The sequence below is a fragment of the Lissotriton helveticus genome, chromosome 1_1, assembly GCF_964261635.1.
Source record: "Lissotriton helveticus chromosome 1_1, aLisHel1.1, whole genome shotgun sequence".
NCBI classification, from domain to species: domain Eukaryota; kingdom Metazoa; phylum Chordata; class Amphibia; order Caudata; family Salamandridae; genus Lissotriton; species Lissotriton helveticus.
Window position 1 is genome coordinate 1,689,493,499 of NC_136057.1, and position 25,620 is coordinate 1,689,519,118.

Consider the following 25,620-nt stretch of genomic DNA (forward strand, 5'->3'; position numbering starts at 1 on the left):
TGTAGTCAGGAAGGCCAGTGGCCAAGGTCCTCAAATTTAGAGAGCGTGTGCCCACTCTGGACTCTCAATTATCCCACCCTGCACAGGCGATCCAACAAGAGGCAAGCCGGTGTGTAGAAAGCGCAAAACGCGCTTTCCAGGAAGCCAGGGGGACGTGCCGAGGCGCGCCGCCCAAAACGCGACCAAAATACTACTAAAACCAGCCCAAATGGTCAGCGTCCTTGGGCGCGCGCGTCGGCCGTGAGCCACCCGGCCTGAACGCAGGGCGCATTAGGGAGCCTCCGCGCGCCTTCAGGCAGCCGGTAACGGGCCCCAGTGATGAGCGCGGATTGCCCCTTGCCGGTCAAAGACCGTAGAAAACACGCGCTGACAGCCGCGCTCTCCACAACGGAAGCAGCGCGCTGACAGGCGCTCGCTCCAAGGCGGGAGCAGCCCCTTGTAGAAGACGGCCCAAGCAACGAAGCGCAAGGTGAGCGCTCGAATCTAGAAACACAGAAAATCACAAATGCACAAAAAACGAATATAAATGCCACCAGGGAGCACCCCCGTCCTCAATTCAGAAGCGGAACCACCCGCATTAGGCAATCAATCCAGACTTTTCCCAAGACACCCCCAAAGAGACAAGCAGAGTGAGGGGACAGGGAAGTGGCACTTAACTCTGTCTTGAGCAGCAAAGAAAGAGGAAGTGATGTGCACGCTGGGGGTTCTTATGGACTGTGGGGGCGTGCCTATAACCATGGTGTTCATGGGAAATGTAGTAATTTTACTGTTTACTTGAGAAAATAATATATTTTCATTGGCTGCTGTGTTGATGCAGTAAAGTTTGAGAAGCATAATCTGAAGCCTCCGGTCCTGTAATAGAATCATGTGTGACTTCAGCACGTTGATAGTGAACCCCAGCGAATGCAGGAGATTTACCGTAGTCTAGAGGTTGGGGATGACAGTCTGCCTTCAACACCCAGTCATCAAGATAAAGGAAGACTTACACCTCTGATCTGCGCAGATGAGCTGTGACCATGGCCATCACCTTGGTAAACACCTGAGGGGTGCTGGTAAAGGTAAAGGAAAGCAAGTGACCGGAAAGGACTCGTGGCCTACAGTACACCACAATTAGCACAGAGGAGCAAGCAGGACAGGAATATGAAAATAGGCATCCTGCAAGTCCAACGCAACTATCCAGTTCCTTAGGCCCAGGGCACACAATACCTGAGCCAAAGTGAGCAACTTGAACTTTCCTTTTTGAAAAAGTTGTTGAGGGCTTGCAGAACTACGATAGGGGGAAGGCCCTATCCTTTTTCAGAACCAGAAAGTGGCAGAAATAACAACCACAGCCTACTTCTGGCGCCGGAACCCTCTCTATGACACCCTTGGCCAAGAGAGCCCAGTCTTCCTCATGAAGCAAAGTCAGGTGATCCTTCATCAGCCAGTCGAAAGTTTGAGGCATGGATGGAGAGGTTATCTTGAAGGGGAGGGACTAGCCTCTTCAGGCTACCTGCAGAACCCACCTGTCCGAAGTGATGTTTCTCCAATGGTGGAGGTGATGGCTGATCCTGCTACCAACTGGCCACCCAGGAGCGGGAAGGGCAAGACTGGGAAGGTTTGGCGGCCAAGACTGCAGGGGGGGGGTCTGACAGTCCATGAAATCACACTGCCCAGCGAGTAGGTCATGCTGAGACCACAACAAATGCTGCTTCTCTCTTGTTTGATAGTGCTTGGGAGAGGATGGCCCAGGCCTCCTCCAGGACATGTGGCACCACAGGCTCAACTGTTTCCGACAGGGAGTGGGAGTAACGGCCCAATAAACATGCAGTGTTCACAGACTGCAATGCAAGGCTGGCAGAAGAAAAAAGGTTCTTACCCCACCTGTCCAGCCTCTTGGACACACTGTCTGGGGGTGCAGAAGGGACCATCCCGTGGGAAGTAGAGGCTTGGACCACCAAGCTCTCGGGGGAAGAGTTGTTGGTGAGGAAATTTGGGTTGCCTGGTGCAGGGCGATGGCAGCGGGTGCTTGTCCTATTCACAAGAGCTCATGTGATGGGCTTGGATGAATCACGTTCCCAATAGGACATCAGGTAAGGCCTTGATGAAAGGTTGCAAGGGATCTAAGGAAGAGAGACCTGGCTGCAGGACCTCTGTCAAGTTATTCATCTTGACTGCCACAAAGAGAGCTGAAGGTCAATCAATCATTGCATTTGTATAGCGCGCTACTCACCCGGAAGGGTCTCAAGGCGCTGGGGGAGAGGGGTCCGTTACTGCTCGAACAGCCAGGTCTTGAGTTGCTTCCTGAAGGAGAGATGGTCCTGGGTCAGCCGAAGGTGGATGGGGAGGGAGTTCCAAGTCTTGGCTGCCAGGTAGGAGAAGGATCTTCCTCCGGCGGTGGCTCTGTGGATGCGTGGTACGGCGGCGAGGGCGAGGCTGGTCGATCGTAGTTGGCGGGTGGGCGTGTAGAAGGTCAGGCGGTCGTTGGGGTACTTGGGGCCCAGGTCGTGGAGAGCCTTGTGTGCGTGGGTGAGGAGCCTGAACGTGATCCTCTTGCTGACGGGGAGCCAGTGCAGGTCTCTCAGGTGGCCGGAGATGTGGCTTCGTCGGGGGATCTCCAGGACGCGTCGTGCGGAGGCGTTCTGGATGCGTTGGAGTCTTTTCTGTAGTTTGGCTTTGGTTCCGGCGTAGAGGGTGTTCCCGTAGTCCAGTCGGCTGGTGACGAGTGCCTGGGTGACGGTCTTCCTGGTCTCCGTGGGGATCCAACGGAAGATCTTACGGAGCATGCGCAGGGTGTTGAAGCACGATGAGGAGACGGCGTTGACTTGTCTGGTCATCGAGAGGGAGGAGTCCAGGATGAAGCCCAGGTTGCGTGCGTGGTCCGTTGGCTTGGGAGTGATGCCCAGTGCAGGGGGCCACCAGGAGTCGTCCCAGGGGGAGGGCGATGATCCCAGGATGAGGACTTCCGTCTTGTCTGAGTTCAGTTTTAGGTGGCTGTTCTTCATCCACTCGGCGACGTCCTTCATCCCTTCGTGTAGACTGGTTTTGGCGGGGTCGTTGGTGAGGGAGAGGATCAGCTGGGTATCGTCGGCGTAGGAGATGAAGTTGAGGTTGTGTTGGCGTGCGATGGCTGCGAGGGGGCTCATGTAGACGTTGAAGAGGTTTGGGCTGAGTGATGATCCTTGTGGTACGCCGCAAATGACTTCGGTGGCCTCGGATCTGAACGGGGGGAGGCGGACTCTCTGGGTTCTTCCGGCGAGGAACGAGATGATCCATTCCAGTGCCTTCTCTTGGATTCCGATGTTGCTGAGGCGCTATACTAGGGTGCGGTGGCAGACAGTGTTGAACGCTGCGGAGAGGTCCAGGAGGATGAGGGCCGCTGTTTCCCCGTTGTCGAGCAGGGATCTGATGTCATCGGTGGCTGCGATCAGGGCGGTCTCGGTGCTGTGGTTGGCTCGGAAACCGGACTGAGAGGGGTCGAGGGATCCATTTGTCTCGAGGAAGGCGGCGAGCTGTCTGTTGACGGTCTTCTCGATGACTTTGGCAGGAAAAGGGAGGAGCGAGATGGGACGCAAGTTCTTGAGGTCGGTGGGGTCCGCTGTTGGTTTCTTCAGGAGGGCGCTGAGCTCGGCGTGCTTCCAGCTCTCCGGGAAGGTGGCGGTGTGGAAGGAGGTGTTGATGATGTCCCGGAGATGGGGTGCGATGATGGAGTCGGCCTTGTTGAAGACGTGGTGGGGGCAGGGGTCGGTTGGTGATCCAGAGTGGATGGTGTTCATCTTGCGGGTGGTGTCTTTGGTGCTGACCGGGATCCAGTTGCAGAGGGTGGTGGTGGTGGTTGGGGGCGTTGTTTCGGCGGTTGGGTGCGTGGTTGGTGCGCCGAAGCTGTTATGTATGTCGGCGATCTTGCGGTGGAAGAACAAGGCGAGTGAGTCGCAGAGGTCTTGCGAGGGAGTGATGTAGTTTCCGGCGCTGGGGTTGGAGAGCTCTTTGACGATGTTGAAGAGTTCCTTGCTGTTGTGGGCGTTGCTGTCCAGTCATTCTTTGAATGCTGTCTTCTTGGTGGTGCGGATCAGTTGGTGGTGCTTGCGGGTGTCGTGCTTGAGGGCGGTCATGTTGTCTGAGGTCTTGTCGTGGCGCCAGGCTTTCTCGAGGGTGCGGCAGTTCTTCTTGGAGTCCTTGAGTTCGTCGGTGAACCAGGGGGCTTTCTTGCTGCCGGGCCTGCTGGGGGGGTTCTTTAGTGGTGCGAGGTCGTCGGCGCAGGCGGTTAGCCACTGTGTGAGGTTGCTGGCTGCTTCGTTGGGGTCCGTAGTGCTGGCGGGAGGGTTCTGGCGGAGGGAGGTGGTGAGCTGCTCGGCAGTGATCTTGCTCCAGCTTCGGCGAGGAACCTGTTGTGGGTGGTGGTGGGTCGTGTTTCTCGTGAAGCTGAAGTGGACGCAGCTGTGATCAGTCCAATGAAGTCCAGTGGAGTGGCTGAAGGAGATGTGCTTGCTGGAAGAGAAGACTGGGTCAAGCGTGTGGCCGGCGTAGTGGGTAGGGGTGTTCACCAGTTGCTTGAGTCCGAGGTTGGCGAGGTTGTCCAGCAGGGCGGGGGTGTTGCAGTCCTTGTTCTCCAGGTGGAAGTTGAGGTCCCCTAGGAGGATGTAGTCAGAGGAGGCGAGGGCGTGCGGGCTGATGAAGTCTGTGATGTCTTCGCTGAATTGTGTGCGTGGTCCCGGGGGTCTGTAGATGAGGGTGCCTCAGAGGGTCGTCTTGGGGTCGGTGTGTATCTGGAAGTGGATGTGTTCGGCGGCGGTGAAGGTGTCGTTGGAGTTGGTCGAGATGCGGATGGTGTTCTGTGTACGATGGCGATGCCTCCTCCAGTCTGGTTGACGCGGTCCCTCCGGGTGATCTTGTATCCGTCCGGGATGGCTATGGCGATGTCAGGCGCTGAGGAGGCGTTCATCCAGGTTTCCGTGAGGAAGGCGACATCTGGTGATGTTGTGTCGAGCAGGTTCCAGAGTTCCACGGCGTGCCTGTGGACGGAGCGTGTGTTGAGCAGGATGCACTTGAGGTGGTTGCTGCTGGTGCCCGGCTTGGCGGGTGCGGTGCAGGTCCGGAGGCAGGTGAACTTGCAGGCTTGGCAGGTGAAGGGTCCGTGGGTGCTTTTCGGGGTGGCTCGGTAGCGGGCGGGGTTCCGTCCGGCGTTGAGTGCGTTGAGGGTGGCGGCGTCGTAAGTCCGTTGTGTGGGCTGGTATCCTCGGGGCCAGGGGTTCTGGCGCTGGGCCCGGTCCAGGTCCGGACGGGCGCAGACTGGCTTGCCTTCGGCGCACAATCGGCGCGCCCACTGCGCGTGAACGCTGCGTGTACGCGTGGGCGTCATAAGTAAGGAGCCGGGAGGGAGGAGCAGCTGGGTGGTGGGAGCGGGGCGCGAATGAGCTGGAGGGAGGCGGGCCGCAGGGAGGCAGCGGCGGGAAGAGACTGGCGGTGGGCGGCTCAGCGGCGGCTGGGTCGTCCGCAGCGGCAGCAGCAAAGCAGGCAGGCAATCTGGCAGGCAGCGGAGTGTTGGGGCGACCTAGCCTGATAAGAGGCTCAGCGGTTGCTCCCTGCTCCGAGAGCGCGGTCCCCTTAAGTGAGGAGCCGGGAGGGAGGAGCAGCTGGGTGGCGGGAGCGGGGCGCGAATGAGCTGGAGGGGAGCGGGGCTGCAGGGAGGCAGCGGCGGGAAGAGACTGGCGGTGGGCGGCTCAGAGGCGGCTGGGTCGTCCGAAGCGGCAGCAGGAAAGCAGGCAGGCAATCTGGCAGGCAGCGGAGTGTGGGGGCGACCTAGCCTGGTAAGAGGCTCAGCGGTTGCTCCCTGCTCCGAGAGCACGGTCCCCTTAAGTGAGGAGCCGGGAGGGAGGAGCAGCTGGGTGGCGGGAGCGGGGCGCGAATGAGCTGGAGGGGGGCGGGCCGCAGGGAGGCAGCAGCGGGAAGAGACTGGCGGTGGGCGGCTCAGTCGTCCGAAGCGGCAGCAGGAAAGCAGGCAGGCAATCTGGCAGGCAGCGAAGTGTGGGGGCGACCTAGCCTGGTAAGAGGCTCAGCGGACCACTGCTGCCCTTTGCACTACCATTGGAAAACAACAAGAATGCTGGCCCTCCAAGTGATTTTACCTCATAAATTGTGAGAATACAAACAAAGGAAAAAACCTTTTTGTTTGTATGGGTATTTTATTTAGACCCTTTTCTTATCAATTTTTAATCATTTTCAAAAACATTTCATGGGTAAGAAAAACACTAATTACAAACATTTACAATATTTACAAACTATCATACATGCTCAATATCATACAATAACAAAATAACATATAAGCGAATCCACAATTATACAAGCTTCTCAGACAAGAGAAAAGACTATAATTCGAACATCACAAATAGTTAATCTTTGCGAAGATTCAAATAATTAGAATGCCCAACCAGGGTCAAAAAACAGAAACAGGCAACAAAAATTTGAATTAGAACTCTTCAATCAATTGGATTTTGAGAAACAAATCAAACAAATTTCTTCTATATCAAAAATTGCCTATTTGCCGTTTTGCCGACGCGTTTCGAATCTGGATACAATCTCAGATTCTCCTCAGGGCTCTGTCAGTGTGGTATTCTACAAAAAGAAAGGAAGCTTGCTTTAACCACCATTTTAAAAAAATTGAATCCCCCTCAGGGCATAAGGTCACAGAGTTTTTACCTTTTCATTTGGAAACGCGGTCCCGCGATCCAATTATCCAGATGAGGGCTTTCGGTTTGGACAAAGATTCTGTTAAAAGAATATGCGAATGGAAATAAATCACCAAGCCATTCAGAGACAGACCAATATCAGTGTAAAGCACAGCTTTTGTCTGTCCTTTCCAGGCGGCAGCGCCCCTGATTTGCGAGAGGAGGATTCAGAGCACAAAATGAAATAGTAGCGTCCCCGTGCCCCACAGCTTTAAGGTATGACTTGTGAGCTCTACAGTAGTGTAACGACGCTATTGGTCTGTCTCTGAATGGCTTGGTGATTTATTTCCATTCGCATATTCTTTTAACAGAATCTTTGTCCAAACCGAAAGCCCTCATCTGAATAATTGGATCGCGGGACCGCGTTTCCAAATGAAAAGGTAAAAACTCTGTGACCTTATGCCCTGAGGGGGATTCAATTTTTTTAAAATGGTGGTTAAAGCAAGCTTCCTTTCTTTTTGTAGAATACCACACTGACAGAGCCCTGAGGAGAATCTGAGATTGTATCCAGATTCGAAACGCGTCGGCAAAACGGCAAATAGGCAATTTTTGATATAGAAGAAATTTGTTTGATTTGTTTCTCAAAATCCAATTGATTGAAGAGTTCTAATTCAAATTTTTGTTGCCTGTTTCTGTTTTTTGACCCTGGTTGGGCATTCTAATTATTTGAATCTTCGCAAAGATTAACTATTTGTGATGTTCGAATTATAGTCTTTTCTCTTGTCTGAGAAGCTTGTATAATTGTGGATTCGCTTATATGTTATTTTGTTATTGTATGATATTGAGCATGTATGATAGTTTGTAAATATTGTAAATGTTTGTAATTAGTGTTTTTCTTACCCATGAAATGTTTTTGAAAATGATTAAAAATTGATAAGAAAAGGGTCTAAATAAAATACCCATACAAACAAAAAGGTTTTTTCCTTTGTTTGTATTCTCACAATTTATGAGGTAAAATCACTTGGAGGGCCAGCATTCTTGTTGTTTTCCAGTAATATTAGGTCCAGCTGACCCTTTGTCCCAGGACCAAACTCCGTTTCTTTACAAACTTTGCACTACCATAGCATATGATGCTCCCTCCTCCGTAGCCACGGTAGTGGGAGAAGCAGGACAGAATCTGAAGAGGTATCCAGTAAGCTGGCCTCAACCAATACCTCATACCAGTCCATTTCTTGGTATGGCTGGTCTTGTAAAGGGTCCAGCAATCATCCCAATCTTCATCCATTTCTAGCCCTTCAGAATAAGGCTGAGGAAACGACCTAGGACCAAAGGGTTCTGCCAGCGCTGGTCCAGGTCATCGGGAATTCGACTGGGGCTGGCGCCGCACTGGCCAGCGAAGGCCACAATGGCATGACAGGCATTGGTTCTGATCCATTGCCAGATAGGGATATGTGTTGTCATCAGTGCCTGAGCCGCCGGCACTAACCCGATGGAGCCCCTTTGAGTCTTCAGGGCCCAAAGGTCACTCGGATAGGGTATGAGTCTAAATATGTGGCATATGGAGTGATAAAGTTCTTTAAGCTGGGCGTGGGTCGCTCAGACTCCCAGAAAGGCAGGGAAGCGCTTAGCCGACCCAGGTGCATGTTCAGAAGAACGATACCTAGAATGCAAAGACTCCTCTCCTCAATTACGTCAGCCGATGGATGGGGAAAAGTTGAAGCATGCCTCAACTCCATATGTGTTTTTGTGCTTCTTACCTGAATGACTCTACAACTTCGAGTAGGAGGACAAAGACTTACAACCATCTGAGCTGTGCTTGGACCTTCCTCTTGACTGAGACAGTGAACGAGACTTCAGAGGAGAGCGGCGTGGTGCAGAGCGCTGGGTCACAAGCAACTTTACGAATCGATCCTCCAAAGTTTTAGGAGCCATGGCCCAGCAGTTTGTGCACGACTCGGAGTCCTAGTCATGCACCAGCACCAGAGGCTAACCAGGTGTGGGTCCGTTATAGACAAGGCTCTGTGAAAGGAGCTGCAAAGTTTGAAACCAGAAGTCTTCTTAGACATGATAGAAAATCCTACACGCCAGAAAAGGGTCAACAAAAAGTCTAAAAGAAGCCTGTCATTAAGTGACAGAAGGACGTTCATTGGCTGGCGTGAAAAGAAAAGAACTTCCGTCAGCATGCCAAGGTGGTGCCTATATAGGTGACGCAGACAGCACATAGGCGCAGATGATGCCGACAAAGTCACATGAAGCCAACCGACGCCACCTACCAGCACACAGGTATTGCTCGAAGAAAAATACCATCCAGAACAAGTCTGTCGCCTGGGAAATTTAACGGTAAAGATCTGTGGCTACAAATCTCTTTCAGATAAGCTCAGTACTGACAAACTGCTTCTAAACATATCATATTAGAATAAAATATTGAAACTGTAATTTTTCTTTCAAAATGTCAGTCCTGAACAGCTTGCCCAATGCAAAATAACACCCAATGCTCCCGAAGGAGTGTACCACACTGCACTCCCCCCAAGATGCATGTCGCATCAACGATCGGGCACAATCCAATTCAAAATCAGACCCATCCACTTCTAACAGATCTTTTCACTCTTAAAATAGTCAACACCTATTGGAAGCGTCCTAAATGCTGGCTTCATTTGAAAGCATCTGAATGTACACATCAGTTATGCATGTAACACCTCAATCTCCCATCACCAGATATTTACCTAAGTGCATAACTGTTACACATGCCTAAACACAAGTACACCTATGCGTGTCTTCTTGTGCATGGCTGTCCTATGAGTCATCTAAAACTTGCGACTAGGATCTCCCTTCAACCATGCACTCTTCCAAAAAGCCTTTTTGAGCAACAGTTTGCAACCAACCCAACAAGGTAGAGATATGTGATATGGGACGTACTAGCAGTAGAAGTGTGCTATACAAATACCAACAACTAGAAACGCCTGTTCCCCTGCTGTATATCACTTTGTATCCACCATCATCCTGTGCCACCTCGGTGAAGGTCACCCTGAGCCACATACGACACTGGGCTATTTATGACTAGTGGTATCTGGGCAGCGCTGCATCAATTTTAATGGGTTTATGCGCATGAGTGCTTGTGTTTGTATCCATCGGTCAGTGTGAAAACTGGTGTTTATAGTGGAATTGTTCTTTCTGCATGTTCTATGTTTTTCATATACTATGTGCCTATAGACCCTGTACAAAAAAACTACTGACTTTGTCAATGCTCATTTTCAAATTTCTGAGCACTGCCACTAAAAATTTATTGAAAACCCCAAATGGGTGCCTGTATTACTGTGGATTTAGCATGCTTGGAATACATACCCCATTGTTGCATGGCTTAGGTTAATGTTGCACTGCAAACAATCTAAGCACATGTTGCCCTTTCCCATATATATGTTGTGCACTGGTTAGTGAGTGTGTACATAAGGCAATGCAAAACTCCATTAAACCAGCTACCAATATCAAAATCACATGCCTTTAAGCTCTCCTTACTACCCTGCTCGTACCTTAATGGCAGTGCCCTTCCTTTGCTTGAAGAGAGTAACATGCATGTGATGGGGCCCAATAGGTCTCACTTGCAAAAACCCACCATGGTTTTCCAATCCAGAGCTTAAAAGACTGCAATACACCTTGCCATCGATCCCATCTCACTACTGCCAATGAACACAAGAAATGTAGAAAAGCCCTTCGGGTACCTTCCCTAATGAGCCTCATCCACGGTGTTAACTGCACAGGTTTTTTTTAAAGATAAACCAAATGGAACTACTTAACCAAGCTCCATGACAGCCGTCATGCATTTGGTGGAGGATTACAAATCGTAAGGGAGGGAAGAAAATGGGGCATTGGTTAGCCAAGAACTATTGGGGGGGGGGGGGGGATTATTTGGCTGAAATGGAAACCAAAATAAACGCATAACAGAGTGAACTAAACTCAACCCACAACCAATGAACTGGTGCAACGGCCGCTTTACCCCTAGCCGCCCCCGCCCGACCACGAAGCAGTTTTTATTTACATTGAACTGCTGCTTCCTGCATGCAGACAGTGATGCAGTGAAGTCTGGCTTCTGGCAGCGAATACTTCGAAGGGCTTACTGCGCCAATTAACATGTAAGCTAAAACGAATGAGCAGAACCGAGTGCCCATTTTAGAAACGCCTTCCACATAAACGACAACTGCAGGTCACTACTTAGACGGGCCAGTTGTCGCTGCTTTTGAACTGGCTGCAAAGCAGTAGGTGAACGAGAAGAAGCTGGAAGCAAGCTCTATTTATATGCTGCAATACAATACCACTCCCAATGTATGAGCTGCACCTCGGGGAAAGCAAACAGAAACCAACACGCAACGTCAGGCAGACACCAGCTGTGCATCCACCCAGAGCGGTCACGTGCGCGACGTTCCAACCGCTCCCTCTCCACCCCTGGCGTTCTGGTCGGGTCGCCTTACTCTTACCAAAGAGAACTGGTCCAGGGATGCCACCACCAGCCACGGTGGAGGTAGACCACCTTCCGAACAGCGCTTCCTCCCCAGCATCAGTCGAGACTGCGTCCCCAGGCAGCTTCCTCAGCAGCAGCAGCAGCCTCCGCGCCGGCACTGACATCACTGGGGGCTGCCCAGAGGAGGGATTCCCTGTGACGCACGAAGCCCGACGGCAAGCGCCTGCACCACAAGGTCACAGCGCGCGACGCCTCCGTGCAGCTACCTGCAACAGTCCAGTTCCTCCCTCCCACAGCCAAGCAAAGGACCCTTCCGGGGAGTTACACTGCAATGTCCACAAATAAGATAACGTTGGAAAGAGAATGGCAAACATTTAGCATCTTAGTTAACGGAAAGCAGTCATAGTATGGGTTAGCAAATATGAAGCATTTAACGGGAAGCAATCACACCAGCTGCCGCAGGTGTGTAGAATTGCTATCTCCCACGCCCAGGACATATTGTTTGGGCTCAAGGACAACCAGTTTTCATGTTTATTTGTAGGTACTGAAGACCCACTGGCTTCCAGTAAAACAGTACGGATCTGTGAAAGAGGACTGACTGCCCAACTAAGGCAATATTTCTATCTAGATGTGTAAGTTGTTAAAGCTTGGGTCTATGCTTCATTGATGTAAACCTCTTTATCATTAGGTTGAGCTAAGGAAATGCAGGGATATGCGAGCTTAGCTTGCACTACTAACATTGAGGCAAAAATAAACAAAAATGTGTAAAATGTATGCAAAATATAGTAATTGAAGCTACTTATTTTGCTCCAATATCGTTCCCTGGTAAAACGCAAATGCATGCCTAAGTTTGAAAGAAAAAGAGGGGATTTTTGGTATTAAAATTTACACAAGAAACTGCAACTTGGAAAATAAAATATTTTGATCAACTATTTTGCAACTTTAGACACCAGTACACAGAGACGACATTTAGTAATATACGTTTGAAGCATGCTAATACTTAAAAAAAAACACTAATAATGGAGTAAGTCAGCGCTCTGGGGTCAGCCTATCACTGTTGCGGTCCCGCCCACTTTTTCTTTATCTAGAAGTGCGCCGAGCGGACGCACGCAGTTGAAACCTCCTGAAGACAGCTACAGGCATTGGCAATTTTGCTCGTGATTTTAAACCTGCGATTTTACACATTTTAATACTGTACTGTTTGTTACCTGTTCTTGGTGTCCCTGTTCCGTCGCGGCTTGTGCCGTTTGAGCGGAGGGATTAACGCCATCTCTATGAGCGACTCACTTCCTGGAGTGAGAAAGGTCAGCGCTCTGGGGTCATCCTATCACTGTTGCGGTCCCGCCCACTTTTTCTTTATCTAGAAGTGCGCCGAGCGGCGCGCCGATGGCAAGCCCATCTGCGCCCGTTCGCTCCCGGCCGACTCCAGATGCCAGGTACCCTGCACCTTTTCTTCTTTTTTCTCTCCTCAGCCCTCAATCCACCTGGGCTGTTACCCACTATGGGTATCATCTGCTACACTAACCAGGAGCTCCACTCCTTGAATATAGGCAGGCTGTCCCATACTGCTTCCCATAATGGCAATACCAATAGTAGAGAAAGAAGAACCTTAGCAGCGATAAAAAGCCCCACTCCACAGTCTCAGTTATCATGCATGTACTGTAATGCCAGATCGGTGCCTAAACATGCCGTGGAAATTTGGGCACTTCTGGACTCACACTGCCCGATGCATTATTCATCACAGAAACCTGGTTACAGGAGTCCTCCTCACCAGACATCTCAGTAGCCTTACCTCCCCCTTATAAAATACTCAGGCTTGACCGCCCAGGTAAGCAGGGAGGAGGAACTGCAATAATCTATAAACCCGATATCAAAATTCACATCAATGACTCATATCTAGAATGCTGGGGTGAAATGTGTATTGCCTCCTTGACCATAGGAGGCCAGGAGTCATGGAAAGTGGCCCTTATCTATAGACCCCCAGGTGCCAAAACTCATTTTGTGGAGAAGCTTGTCGAAGCAATCGCACCCTACGCCCTAACAACAGATAACTTTCTATTGTTAGGAGACATAAATTATCATCTAGATCAAACCCATGACCCTCATACTGTTGACCTTATTACAAGCTTCTACACCCTACAATTAAACATTCTCCCGACAGGCCCAACCCACATTGCGGGACATGCATTAGATCTCATATGCACGAACTCCCCCAAAGTCAAAATTATGCAGATTGATCCAGTCCTATGGACTGACCACTATGTTATAAAATTTAACATCTCATGTTCCCAGTTCGAATCCCGGAAAACCACTCAAGTAAAACTTAGCAGACCATGGAACAAAATAACCTCGGAATCTTTTGCTGCACAATTCTCCCCTCCAGTCATCACTGACAAAACTGACCCTAACACAGCCGCCAGGGAGCTGGAATTTGCAATAGTCCTGGCATTAGATCGCATTGCTCCAGCTCAAGCGTCTAAACCTCCTAAGAAAAACTCACCTTGGTTCACGCCAGAGCTGGAACAAACTAAACATGCAGTCAGAGTAGTTGAAAGGAAATGGCGCCAAACTAAAGATTTGAATGACAGGAATCTATATAAAACCGCTCATAGACAATATATGAAAGGAATCGCCGAGGCAAAAAAGACTTATCTTGGTGAGAGGATTTCTTTGGCGTCGAACTCACAGAGAGCTCTACAGTATAGTGAAAGACTTCACCAACCCCCCGGCCAGCCAGCAGCCACTTGAGTCTAAAGAATGGGTAGACTCTGTGGCAGCATACTTCCACGAAAAAATTAACGAAATCCACAAACGCTTTCCTCAGTTGCCTCCCACCTGTCTGACAACAGTCTCGCCCGCCAATAACTGCGGGGACTCCGACTCTTGCATTCCCACATTAAGGGAATTTCCACCATGCACCGAAGCACAGGTTGAGGCAATTCTACAACAAATGAAGTCTGGGACCCCGGGAGACCCTGCCTCTCCACAAATCCTATCTAAAATAGCTCCTGCCCTAATTCCGGCCCTAACAAAAATGTTAAATCAGTCCCTACTTCACTCCTCTGTCCCATTACATTGGAAGGAGGCTGTAATCAGACCTATCTTAAAAAAACCTTCAGCAGATCCTAAATCACTTCCTAATTACCGGCCCATCTCACTCCTCCCCTTGTTTGGGAAGATTATGGAATCTCAAATAAAAAAACATCTCAAACTACATCTCGAGACCAACACACTTCTTGACCCCTCACAGTCAGGGTTTAGGGCATTCCACAGCACCGAAACGACCCTGCTCGAAGTTGTGGACAACCTAAGAATGACACTTGATTCCAATCAGTCTGCCATACTGGTCTTGCTCGACCTGTCTGCGGCCTTCGACACCATCTCGCATCTCATTCTTTTAGAACGTCTTGCTGAGATTGGTGTCGAGGGCCCCGCATTAGGCTGGATAAAAAGCTACCTGACTGACAGACGGTTCAAGGTCCAAGTGGGCGTTCACTCCTCCAACCTCTATGAAAACAATAAGGGCGTCCCACAGGGGTCCATACTGAGCCCTACGCTCTTTAACCTGTATGTATCCCCTCTCGCCAAGGTCATTCGAACACACGGTTTTGGGACCGTGTCCTACGCGGACGATACCCAAATACTGATCACAATCAATCAGAATCCGGATCTAACTAAACTGAGATTTAAAAACTGCATGGTAGACATCCATGACTGGATGACCAGGAACTTTCTGATGATGAACGCAGGAAAGACAGAGGTCCTGCTGTTTGGAAAGGCAGACAAAATTTGGTCCGATGACTGGTGGCCAGCCTCGCTTGGCCTATGCCCAACACCCAAATCCTCAGTGATGAATCTTGGGGTAACTATCGACAATAAACAATCCATGTCTGATCATATCAGAAATGTAGTAGGCACGAGCTATGGCCTTATGCGTAGTCTGAGGAAAATCTTTAAGTGGCTCCCCCTCTCAGCGCGCATGCCTTTAGTGCAGGGACTCATCAGCAGGATTGATTATGGGAACGCACTTTTGGCTTCAACAAACACCACTCTGCTGGACCGCCTACAGGTCCTGCTGAATACCGCTGCAAGACTGGTGCTTGATCTTCCCTCCCGCTCCCCTTCACTACCCTGCTTAAAAACCTTACATTGGCTCCCAATACAAAAGCGTATTAAATTCAAACTGTGCTGCCTTGTCCATAAATCCATCAATGGTCATGGCCCAGTATACCTTGAACAAAAGCTTAAGGCCTACCACCCGGTGAGAACACTCAGATCGTCCACCAAGTCCCTTCTAAGTGTCCCTAGGGTACGTACGGCTAGAAACGGCGACAGGGCCTTCAGTAAAACAGCACCCGAGGCCTGGAACTCCCTTCCCCTCCAGCTTAGGACAGAACCCGACTACCTGAGATTCCGCAAACAGTTAAAAACATGGCTTTTTTAGATCTGTCCTTGCCATACCTGGGCTTCTGCAAGCGCTCTGAGACCTTCGGGTGATTTATGCGCTATACAAATGTAATAATAATAATAATAATATTAATAATAATAAATAATAATAATAATTAAAGCCATTATGGACAACAGGGAAATAAATGAGGGCCTAAAACGTAAATAAAGTAGCGTTTTGAGTCAGAAACACCATTTGCCCTTTAGGACTAAGGGTACAGCTCGAAGCCAGGACTGTCCCCACAATCATCCAAGTTATATTTTAAAACATGAATCAGCCCTGGTATCTAGAGGACTTTCTGCATTCCAGGGAGGGGCATAATAGAGGTAGGCCTACAACATACCTCCCAGCACAGCACCCCTTCCAAGGGAGGCAGAAAGCCAGCCAGGGGACCCTGTTGGTGGAGGGAGAAATACCTATGCCTGGTGGTGCGCTCGATCTACCTTTTAACTGCTTCGACGCTCATGACGAGCTCAGCTCGTCATGAGTTGTGCCGCTCGCACGCTGATGACGAGTTGAGCTCGTCATGTAACGCGGCTTTTTTCAAATCGCAGCGCGCAGCGGGAAAACCGCTGGCGCGCATGCGGTTAAACTCCCACGTGTTCTGGAGGGAGGATTGCGGCACTGGCATAGCTCTCCTAGGGCCCTTCCTGAGAAAGGATCAACTATGGAGAAGTATCAATGCACAGGGCAATTTCACCTTTTGAAGGATACCTCTTCCGTTTTACTCTGTGTTCAAGAGCTGAGCTATGCTCCAGAGCATAGGGCACATGGTAAACAAAATGAGCCCAACAACTACTTTCACTTTCACTGCCTACAGTGATGACATCCGTATGCCAACCGCACCGATAATCATTCACAAAATAAAAGCCCCAGACTCCTGTGGAAGCTCTTCTTCAGAAGTCTGATGTGGGGGGCTCCAGATGGGAATCCCCCTATGGTGTGAGCACCAGAGGTTTGCTATGCCCATAGTGAGGGGATGAGACTCTCACATGCTCAGCATTTAAGAGAGTAAGGAACTGTTGTGGGTTCACCTGGGGTTTATTCATGCTTCGGTATATAACCAGGGAAATCGACATTGTTTAAAGGAGAAAATAAAATTGTATCAGAGTTCGCCATCTATGGCCTTTCACCAATGGGTATAATTTTCACCTCAAGGTCAATTGTAGTCAGGCAACAGTAATTAGTAGATCTAGTAGGCTTATTTCCATGCTGATTAGTAGAGAAAGGTCATCTAATATCTGAAGGAGTCATTTTTTGGGTCGAGCGTGAGCCAGCACGCAACAGCTGCTCCGCAAAGAGCTGTGGAAGTTCAGTACGGAAAAGCCCCTCCCACTCACCGGCTCTTATTTTTCATTGGCTTGTGTGTTTGTCCTTTGTAAATGCTATCTTCTGATTCATTATGAGGCTTGTTAGTCCCTCCTTAATACAGCCATGTCGTCATTTGTATCCTCCCATGGCTACTGGCCCCTTTACTTGATTGTTACACGGTTACACGTTTCTCCATTAGGCAGACAACGTGCTTCGCTTACATTTAGCAGCCACGTCAGCTTTCACTTTTGAAACAGCCTTGATTCCCGATGTGATGCCTTCTCCCACCTCCCCCAGCCCTAACTCGCGTTGTTTGTGCCTTCTTCTCCCCTCCCCGCCATCCCTCCCTCCCAGTTGTCCGTGCCTTCCCTCCTCCTCCACCCCGCCCTCCCATTGTCCGTGCCTTCCCTCCTAGCCCCCCGTGCCCTCCTGTTGTCCGTGTCTTCTGGCAACCCCCGCCCTCCCTCCCATTGTCTTTGATGCCAAGTTGCCAAGCATTTGCAATGCAATTGGTTTCGCGTAAATTGGAGACCTATTGTTCAGTGATGGTGTTGTAAATGAATCTAGGACTAGTTTAATTTTTCCCGATTCATGCCATTATATAGGTATAGATTGCTCGATCCTTATATTGGCATAGAAATCATTACCATATTTAGACTGAGCCTATGCAGCCCAAATACGGCATGGCTACTTCCACTAAATTCCAAGAATCAACAACGATTTCTTAGAGAAACCCGCCTTCAGCAGCTAGGGACTTCCCCTTGCCTGAATACTAATTTATCTAGGAAATCATGGACTTTTCGAAGAATTGTGTCTTTGATGACGTTATTAAGTCCAATCACACGTCAAACTCGGCACCTTCAAAGTATAAATATGCCTAGATTTGCCCAGACAAACACACAGTGGTTTGGAGCAGATCGACTTACTACTTGCCCGACACCCTGCAGCAGCAAGTGCCGAAGGAAGCCGACCCTCCAGCTGGCACACTGAGAGACGCTGTCTTTTCTCCTGCAGAGAAATGCAGCTCCAGTGTTTCCAGGCTACCCTTGCGGGTTGCTGGAAAATCGAGTCCTGAGATAGAGATACAAGACCTCCTTCATTCTAAACCAAGGTACTGAGCTGATTAGACCCTTAGAGAATTCTTGGACAGCCTCTTGGCAGAGAAATACTAAACTTAAGCTACTCCTCACTTACTTTCCATTGTACTAGACTTAGGTTAGGTACACAGGGGTAGGCGTATTTTAGAAGCACCAGTTGAGTACTTTTAGTCATTATTTTATCACTGTATATATTTTATATGTTTTAGGCAATTTATGGCTTACAAACCATATCATGCTTTTACAGTACTACTTTATAATACTTTTCGTATTATATGCCTTGTACCTTATAACCGGTATTACCATTGTAGCAGTACATTTCTTATGCTTGAGAAAGAAGACTGTTCAATAAATACATTTTATTGAAAACGCCAGTATCTCTATTTTCTCAGCACCTCTGGTGAAACGAAGCATGCATAATTGACTGAGTAAAATAGCTATCTATTGTTTCCGCGACTCTAGACATTGATTTCTTATTCTTGGGAAACAAAGTTGTCATGTTTATGCGGTTGTCAGAAACTAATCCCTTCTTGTGAATTCGAGAAAGTTTCTAATGACCTCTCAGCTAGCTGGCACTCACAATTAAGTCTAATATATACGATAGAGACCTAGTCGACCTCAGTCCTACGTCTAAACTATAGTATATGTTATTCCAATGCGCAGAGCCTATTGGGAATATAGGAACTACAATGGTCAGTGATTTATCTGTCCAATAACTGGCAATAAATCAGCAGAGCATATTAAGTGTTTATTATGGTGCCTGGTTCTTGACAACACTAACATAGGTTGTTAATGAGGAACTTTGTGAAGTTTAACCAATGAACAAAGGGCTGGGAGTGGCCTAAAAAAGGTTGCGTAATAACCGCTGAATTGGCCAATATCACACTGTTCCCAATATTTTTTTCCTGTGCATTTTTTGATATTTAACAAATCAGTCCAGTTTTCAAGTTGTGTTGCATTACATGATTTGTGTTTGATTTAAAGAAGATTTTTTTTATAGATGATGGAAGTTCATAGATTGCTAGCTGGAGGAAGGTGATCAAAGTGGATTGAGAAGGATGTCCTGCGAAATATTTGAGATGGTAACGCGGAGGGTTCTCCGTAGGACTGACTTGACCAGTTTCTCATCTACTTCATCAAGACAGTATTTGGTTTTGAAAACTTGGACGGTGATAAGGTTTTTACTGTCGAAATATTGACTGATGTGAAGATATCATTTTTCACTCGAAGGATTTCTAGGATTTCTGGAGAGTCATGTTTACAGTGTTGTTGAATTAACTGACCTGTCCATCCATTTGCTTTCAAACTCTGAGAATTTAAGTGCACTTGTTTAACACGGTACTGGTAACAGATAAAATGTTGATTTCTATATTTCAGCAGATAGTGGGAACGGATACGTAAAGAGAGAGGCATGTGCATGGGTGAACATTCCAGCTTAACCCATGGAACAGTTTCCAATTAGTTGGTAAGTGAAAGATGGAACTATGTGTAACCTATTCTGAAGGGGTGTTGATAAATGTCATAGCCCGCAAAATTGACTCCATTTGGTTTTGAAAGTTAAACTTTGTTGATTGCAATTCTGATATGGTTTCCATAAAAACATTTGACATTTTGACTAATGTCTCAGAAGAAAATGGGTGAGTAGGTTTTGTGTTTGATATCTCAAGATTATCCGCTGGTTTAGATTGATGTGCATGTCGATATGCCAAGTGAGGGAATTCTTAGATATATTGTATTTGTAAATTGGATCATTGATTTGGCAGTTGTGTAATAGACCCTTGAAGCAGAGGTTGGTCAACGATACTATTTTGTTTTATCCTCCATCAGTTGAAATGCAGACGAGGTGGCATAGGCGTTGATATAGTCTACAAAAGCAGGTAAAAATTTGAGTAGGTTGTTTGTTAGCCTAAGTAGGTAATTGGCTTATGCGGAGACTCTGTTGGTAAGACTTAATTTCTGTGCTCTTGATCATTTGGGTGTTCCTGATTCTCTGATGACGTTCAAAAGCCAGGATATTTTGGGGAGGAAATAATGGCCATCCTTCTCCAACTCTCCTTTATAGACTGAATTTCGTTCATAGGTGGCCAATGACCAGGACTGCAGCAAAGGGATTTACAGAGGGAGTCCTCATAAAACTGGTATATTTTTGGGGGGACACCGTACCACTCAAGAGCTTTAAAACGAAATGACTATTCTACTCTGTAATGGCCTTTCTCAGCCTTTAGAACATTACCAAACAGATGTTGCCATGGATGGACTCTGTGACTAAAATTATATTAGTTACGAGTCGTATGTTGGAACCTGATAATCTGTCCTTTAAGAAGCCCCATTGATCAGAGTGGGTAAATTAGGGTTCTAATTTTGGGGCAAGTATTTTAGCTAGGATTTTACCATCTTAGTCGACCAGTGAGATCAGGCAAAAGTCGTTTTTGAAATACCATGCTGTTACATCAGTAAAGGAGCCTTTTGGGCTTTCTGAGTGGATTAAATGATTGATCATGACAGGAAGTCTCGAAACCATGGCATCGAAGAATGTTTGATAAGAGTCAGATGGAAGTCTATTCAGTCTAGGTGCTTTTTTTGCGAGTTGATGCTACTGACAAATTCAGATACATCTCTGAATTTTACATTTCACTCAGGGTCTGTGATGGATATAACCTTGTTTTTTTCCCCTTTGCTTTGAGACAGTTGGCAAATAATTTCCCTCATCTGTTGCTGCCTGTGCGATAGTTGGCTTTGATGTTTAGGCGTGTGGATTAAACTGCTGCGGTACAACAATTATTGAATTCCATTCTTTATTTTAACAGTTTTTATTAATATTTTAGTTGCATGTTGTCTTGTATAAATGGATTTTTGAGTTTCCTGATGCATCTTAAATTTGGAATCTTTTGGACAGCATTTTTTTCCATTAGTCTCTTGATTTCATCCCTTAGGGCAGCTTTGTATGCTTCCAAAACAATTTCTGATGAGATCCTGGCAGTGTCAATTATGCCGAAATTTGAAGACGTTCTAATATGTTTTACCATCTTTGGACTGTTATGTAGTATAGTACTAAGACAGCTTCTGGAGAGAAGATATTCTGAGTTGTACAGATGAATAGTTGTGGTAGGAAAGGGAGTTAGTGCCAATGTCAGAAGATGCAACTAAATTCAATACACTTTGGAGGGGAAAAGGTAGCCTAATAGTGTGCAAGTTCTATCTAGACTGAAGGATAAAAAAGTATAATCCCATATTGATGCATGGGCAAGTCTCCGGACAATAATGAGTTTCTTGTTGCAGATTATTTTCTGAATAACCGAGTGATCCTTGAGGAATTATTTCACAAATCTTTCTTATTTTTCAATTGTCACTAACGTGAACTAATGAATTAACTAGACGCGAAAACCCCATAAATTTTATATCAAAAAGATTTCATTTTTCATATATTGAACTCTGTTTATGTACAAATCAGCAATCGTCATGAGAGACAAAATTAATTGTTCAGGTACATTCTCCAAGGCAACACAAAAGTACTACTGTCAGAATTTACGAATTTGCAGTTGTATCACACACCCCATTTGTACATATGTATGGGCAATACACTTAAGTAGCCATACAATAATAATTTATGATATTCAAAAGAATTATATTCCTTATGAGGACATCTTGAAGCCACAAAAGGTGTAGCAATAGGGGTTCGAAACGCGTAGACCGTTTTTCTACACCATAAGTTTCTTCAAAAATAACTACATAAGGGGAAAAAAATTCAAAACCAAAAAATTACTGTCTATGGTGACAATTACATGTACTACTGTATAATAAATTGTAAATAAAGTATGTTTGTTGGGTATGTGAGAGTGTTAGAATGGAATGTGTAATGTTGATCAACGATGTATGAAAGCAGAGGATGAAGTGTTTTACCATGAATTTGTTTTTTGTATTGCTTCTTCTATGTTAACTGTGAAATTTGGTGAAATTTAACCAACGAATATTGCAAAAAAATTATATGAAAAATAAAAAGTGATTAATTCAGACTGATTTCCAAGTCTTGTACTCGCACTAAGTTTTATTCTTTTTGTTGAAAACTCTAGCATGTTGAATTAAAGATATCGGTATTGGCACCTGTTTAGTTGTTTAGTTATCTAGTGGCTTGGCCTTACTGTGGGAAGCCCACACCCAGTGTTGTTTTCCACTACTGCCGGAAGAGCATGGCGTCCATGTGATGAACTCCCACTCACTGCCTCCATAATCTGCCTTCTGCCGCTCCCCTGAGCCGTGACATCAGTGAGGTGAGAGTGGCTACGTGATCCCCATCCTTCAGGGAACCTGATGAGCGCCTACCAGATCCTCCGTGGAGCCGCAATACAACTGCAGTCAGCCTGCGCTCCCGGTGGGGCTGGATTGACAGCTGCCATATTGGAACCTGTATCAGAAGCCATGGCACAAGAGTGAGGCCTCTCCTAGAGTGGTGGAGTGGCCAGGAGCAGTGAGGTCTGCTGGGACATCCTGAAACGGCCACCTAAGGGACACAGCAGGAGCCGCTTAAACATTTTAAGTTATGATCTGTCTGGCTGTAGTTCTGTTATATCTGGCACTGGAGACCTGGTTCGACTGACTAGGAGGGCTGCCTCTCTGAGGCTCCAGGAATGACCTGGGCTCTGTGGGATGCGAAGCTGACCCTTTCGTGGTTTAGTGAGGCCTCCTGGAGGACTGGCAGTAACTTGTAGGGGCCTAAACGTATTCTTGGGCCTGGTAACAGCGGAGTTGCATAGGGGGCAGATCAGATTCCGATGAGCCTTACCTTTCGGCCTGTAGTTCCAGCTGGACAATAGATATCACACTGTACGAATCCCAGAAGAGGCATAGGAGATCCTGTGTCCCTTTCAAGAGTGTCCAGAGACTTAAGTGAATAGAGGGAAGGGACAACAGGAGCGACCACTGAAACAATGGGATAATGTCACCACTACTAGACGACTAGATAGCAAGTAGCCTAACGACAGTATGGCAGAGGCCCTTTGTCGGAAGCCACCGCAGTGGATCTGTGCATATAGACCTTGTGCACTGAGTCGGGCCCTGTAGATAACTAGGGGGTGTTCCTGAAAGAGCTTGCTGTCATTCGTATGTTTTTTTTAACCGTTTGGTGGTCTTGCCATGGTATACCCTGTGCCATAGTTCCTACTAACGTGCGTGGGTGCACGCGGGCGCACGCACACGGCCTTCTTCCAGCGTGCACACACACTTGCAAAGCACACACAATGCCATAAGTCCGTTCTTTAACCACAAATGTAAACATACATGGGCAAAATGTGAGGAGCAGTGGCAGCGCATTTTCGAGATCAGACGCAAGAGCAGCTATTCTGCCACAGACATGCTACAGATTAGAGTGCTCACAGCTTCTGCACTTGCTGTGTACTCTGTTAAGGTTAGACGCCTTCAAAGGTCATGCAAAAGCAGCGTGGTGTAATGGTATCGCTGCCGACTTTTAAACAAGCGAGAGGATCAAGTCCAGGCATTTTTTTTTCCGGGCCGGTGAAAAGCTTGTGAATTGGGATAAATGATATAGACTGATTTCCATCCAGGAAGTCTGTATTTAACCTAATGGCCCTGGGTGAGAGGCTGCGATCAAACTATACTTTAAGGCCATTCAGAAAAGTAAACCCAGAGGCAGCTTTATGGTAAGACTTGTATTATAATATAGGTAACCCTAACTTGCGGTCTGAACTGTACAACTTCCCCTGCTCTCGCATTGAGACTGAGGGAGCACAGACACAGTGTTAACTCCCAAGGGAAAATGTTTCCAAGCTCTGCATTTCACTTAAACTCCCCAGATCTTAAAAAGAAATCTTAATGAGTCTTTGTTTAATGCAACTGGTGCTCATGCAAGTGCCCTTGCGCCAAGTTCACCCAATATAAAAATGAAAAAAACTAGCAACATTTGGGGACACAACCCAGGATGAAAGTATTGTACACAGCATATATTTTTGGTGCATTTCATCCACAGAAGTGTAGCTGCCTCTGTTATGTGATAGGCTTCTCAGTTCATGTTTAAAACCACTCACGTTTAATAAATACTTTCTAAATATTTTAGATGTATTAAAGGGAAACACTCTTCTTGAATATTGAATGCAACCTTGTAACATATTCAACATCTTAGAAAATTAGATTTCAAATAATTTCAAGGGTCATCTTGTTCAAATAGGAGTGCAGCCCTTTACATATGGTGCTGTTAGAATTTGAAGAGTTAGGTGAATTAATGGTTGTGTTTGGCTTTTTTTCCAGTGGGTGCTGATCTTAGAATCACATGCACATTTTGGCCAAGTCACCAAGAACCCACTATGGAGACCTTAAGGAGGTGAAAACTCATAAATTGGTGGTCAAGGCGTGACAGTAGAAAGGGGGTGCAGTCATGAGGAACAGAGTCATGCAAACCAGAGTTTGGCTTTCAACTTGTACATTTACTTTTTTAAACTCTGCAGCAAAGAAATGGCAACGAGGACAAATGTGACAGTACATGATTCTTTTCTGGTTTAAATGATTGCAAAGGCTGCATTTTAAAATCTCTTATGGGGTTAAGCCACTCTCTGCAGGGATATTTGTGTGCAATGACATTTTAGGGGAGAACAGTGCTGGTCAGATAACTCTGGGGGTTAATGCAGTTGCTGGAGAGATCTGTGTTTTGTCTAGTTTCAGTTTTGACTGATAATGCTGCATAGAGGGTTAATGCATCTCCTATAAAGAACATTATTGAACATGCAAATTACCTTTTTTTGTGTAGATAGTTAAGTGGGTTACTACTTTTGACACATATTTGTTATTACATGCAGTCCATAAATTGCAATCCTATTGTAGCACAGTGAGCTATGAACCAGCATCAACAAGCCTCTTGCAAACTGCAAAAAATGGGTTTAGAACCTTATTGTTACATTTTTCAAATTGTTGTATAGTGCTGCTGAAAAGGCTTCCTTTGCATAGTAATACATTTATTTGAATAGACAGCCCCAGCACTGCTACATTTTAAATCCATACTTTTACTTTTTGTTTCTCCCAGTTATGCACTATTAACATATGCCTATCTTCTTCGAGTACATGCATGTAGCTTATATAGAAATGGTAAACAAAGTCAAAAACCTGCCTCAAATATTTCTTTTAAGTACCGGACTTGTAAAGTGATACTTTTGGGCCTTCGTTTACCCTCCATTGTGTTGGAATCTAGGTATTAGGCTCCAGGTGACTCCCAGCCAGGATCATTCTTGAACAAAAGTAGGACTGTTGGCCATTAAATGAGACCTTTGTTTTGGGACAACTTAAATTGTAAATTAGAAAGCCCCTTTACTGCCAGCAGAGTCCTGCTCGGAACCAAAAGCAGACAACCTGCGGGCTCTGCTCAATATGTTCAGGTGTTGGCGAATTACACAGAACTTTTTTTAGCATATTTCACTTGATCCAGCCCGGATTCATTACGAGCTCAACAAAACTGCCTCATTCTTCTGACTGCTTGCATCAACCCTGCTGTTCAGTTAATACATATAATGGTAGCATCTTCTGTGTCCTGTCCTTTTCTAAATCTGGGGTGTAGGTGCTACCGCAATAAACAATTCATGTCCAAGGGTGTGTGTATCTACATTGCAAAACTGTCTCAAGACTTTATTAAATAGAACTATATGTGTGCAATGTGCCTATTTCGCACTG

General features: G+C 46.9%; 1 protein-coding gene across 4 annotated transcripts in view; it reads right to left on the minus strand.

Annotated features, from left to right (window-relative positions):
* R3HDM2 (R3H domain containing 2) overlaps positions 1-25,620 on the minus strand; it is a 906,692-nt gene that overhangs the window by 583,313 nt on the left and 297,759 nt on the right. The gene's annotated exons all lie outside the window — the stretch shown is intronic.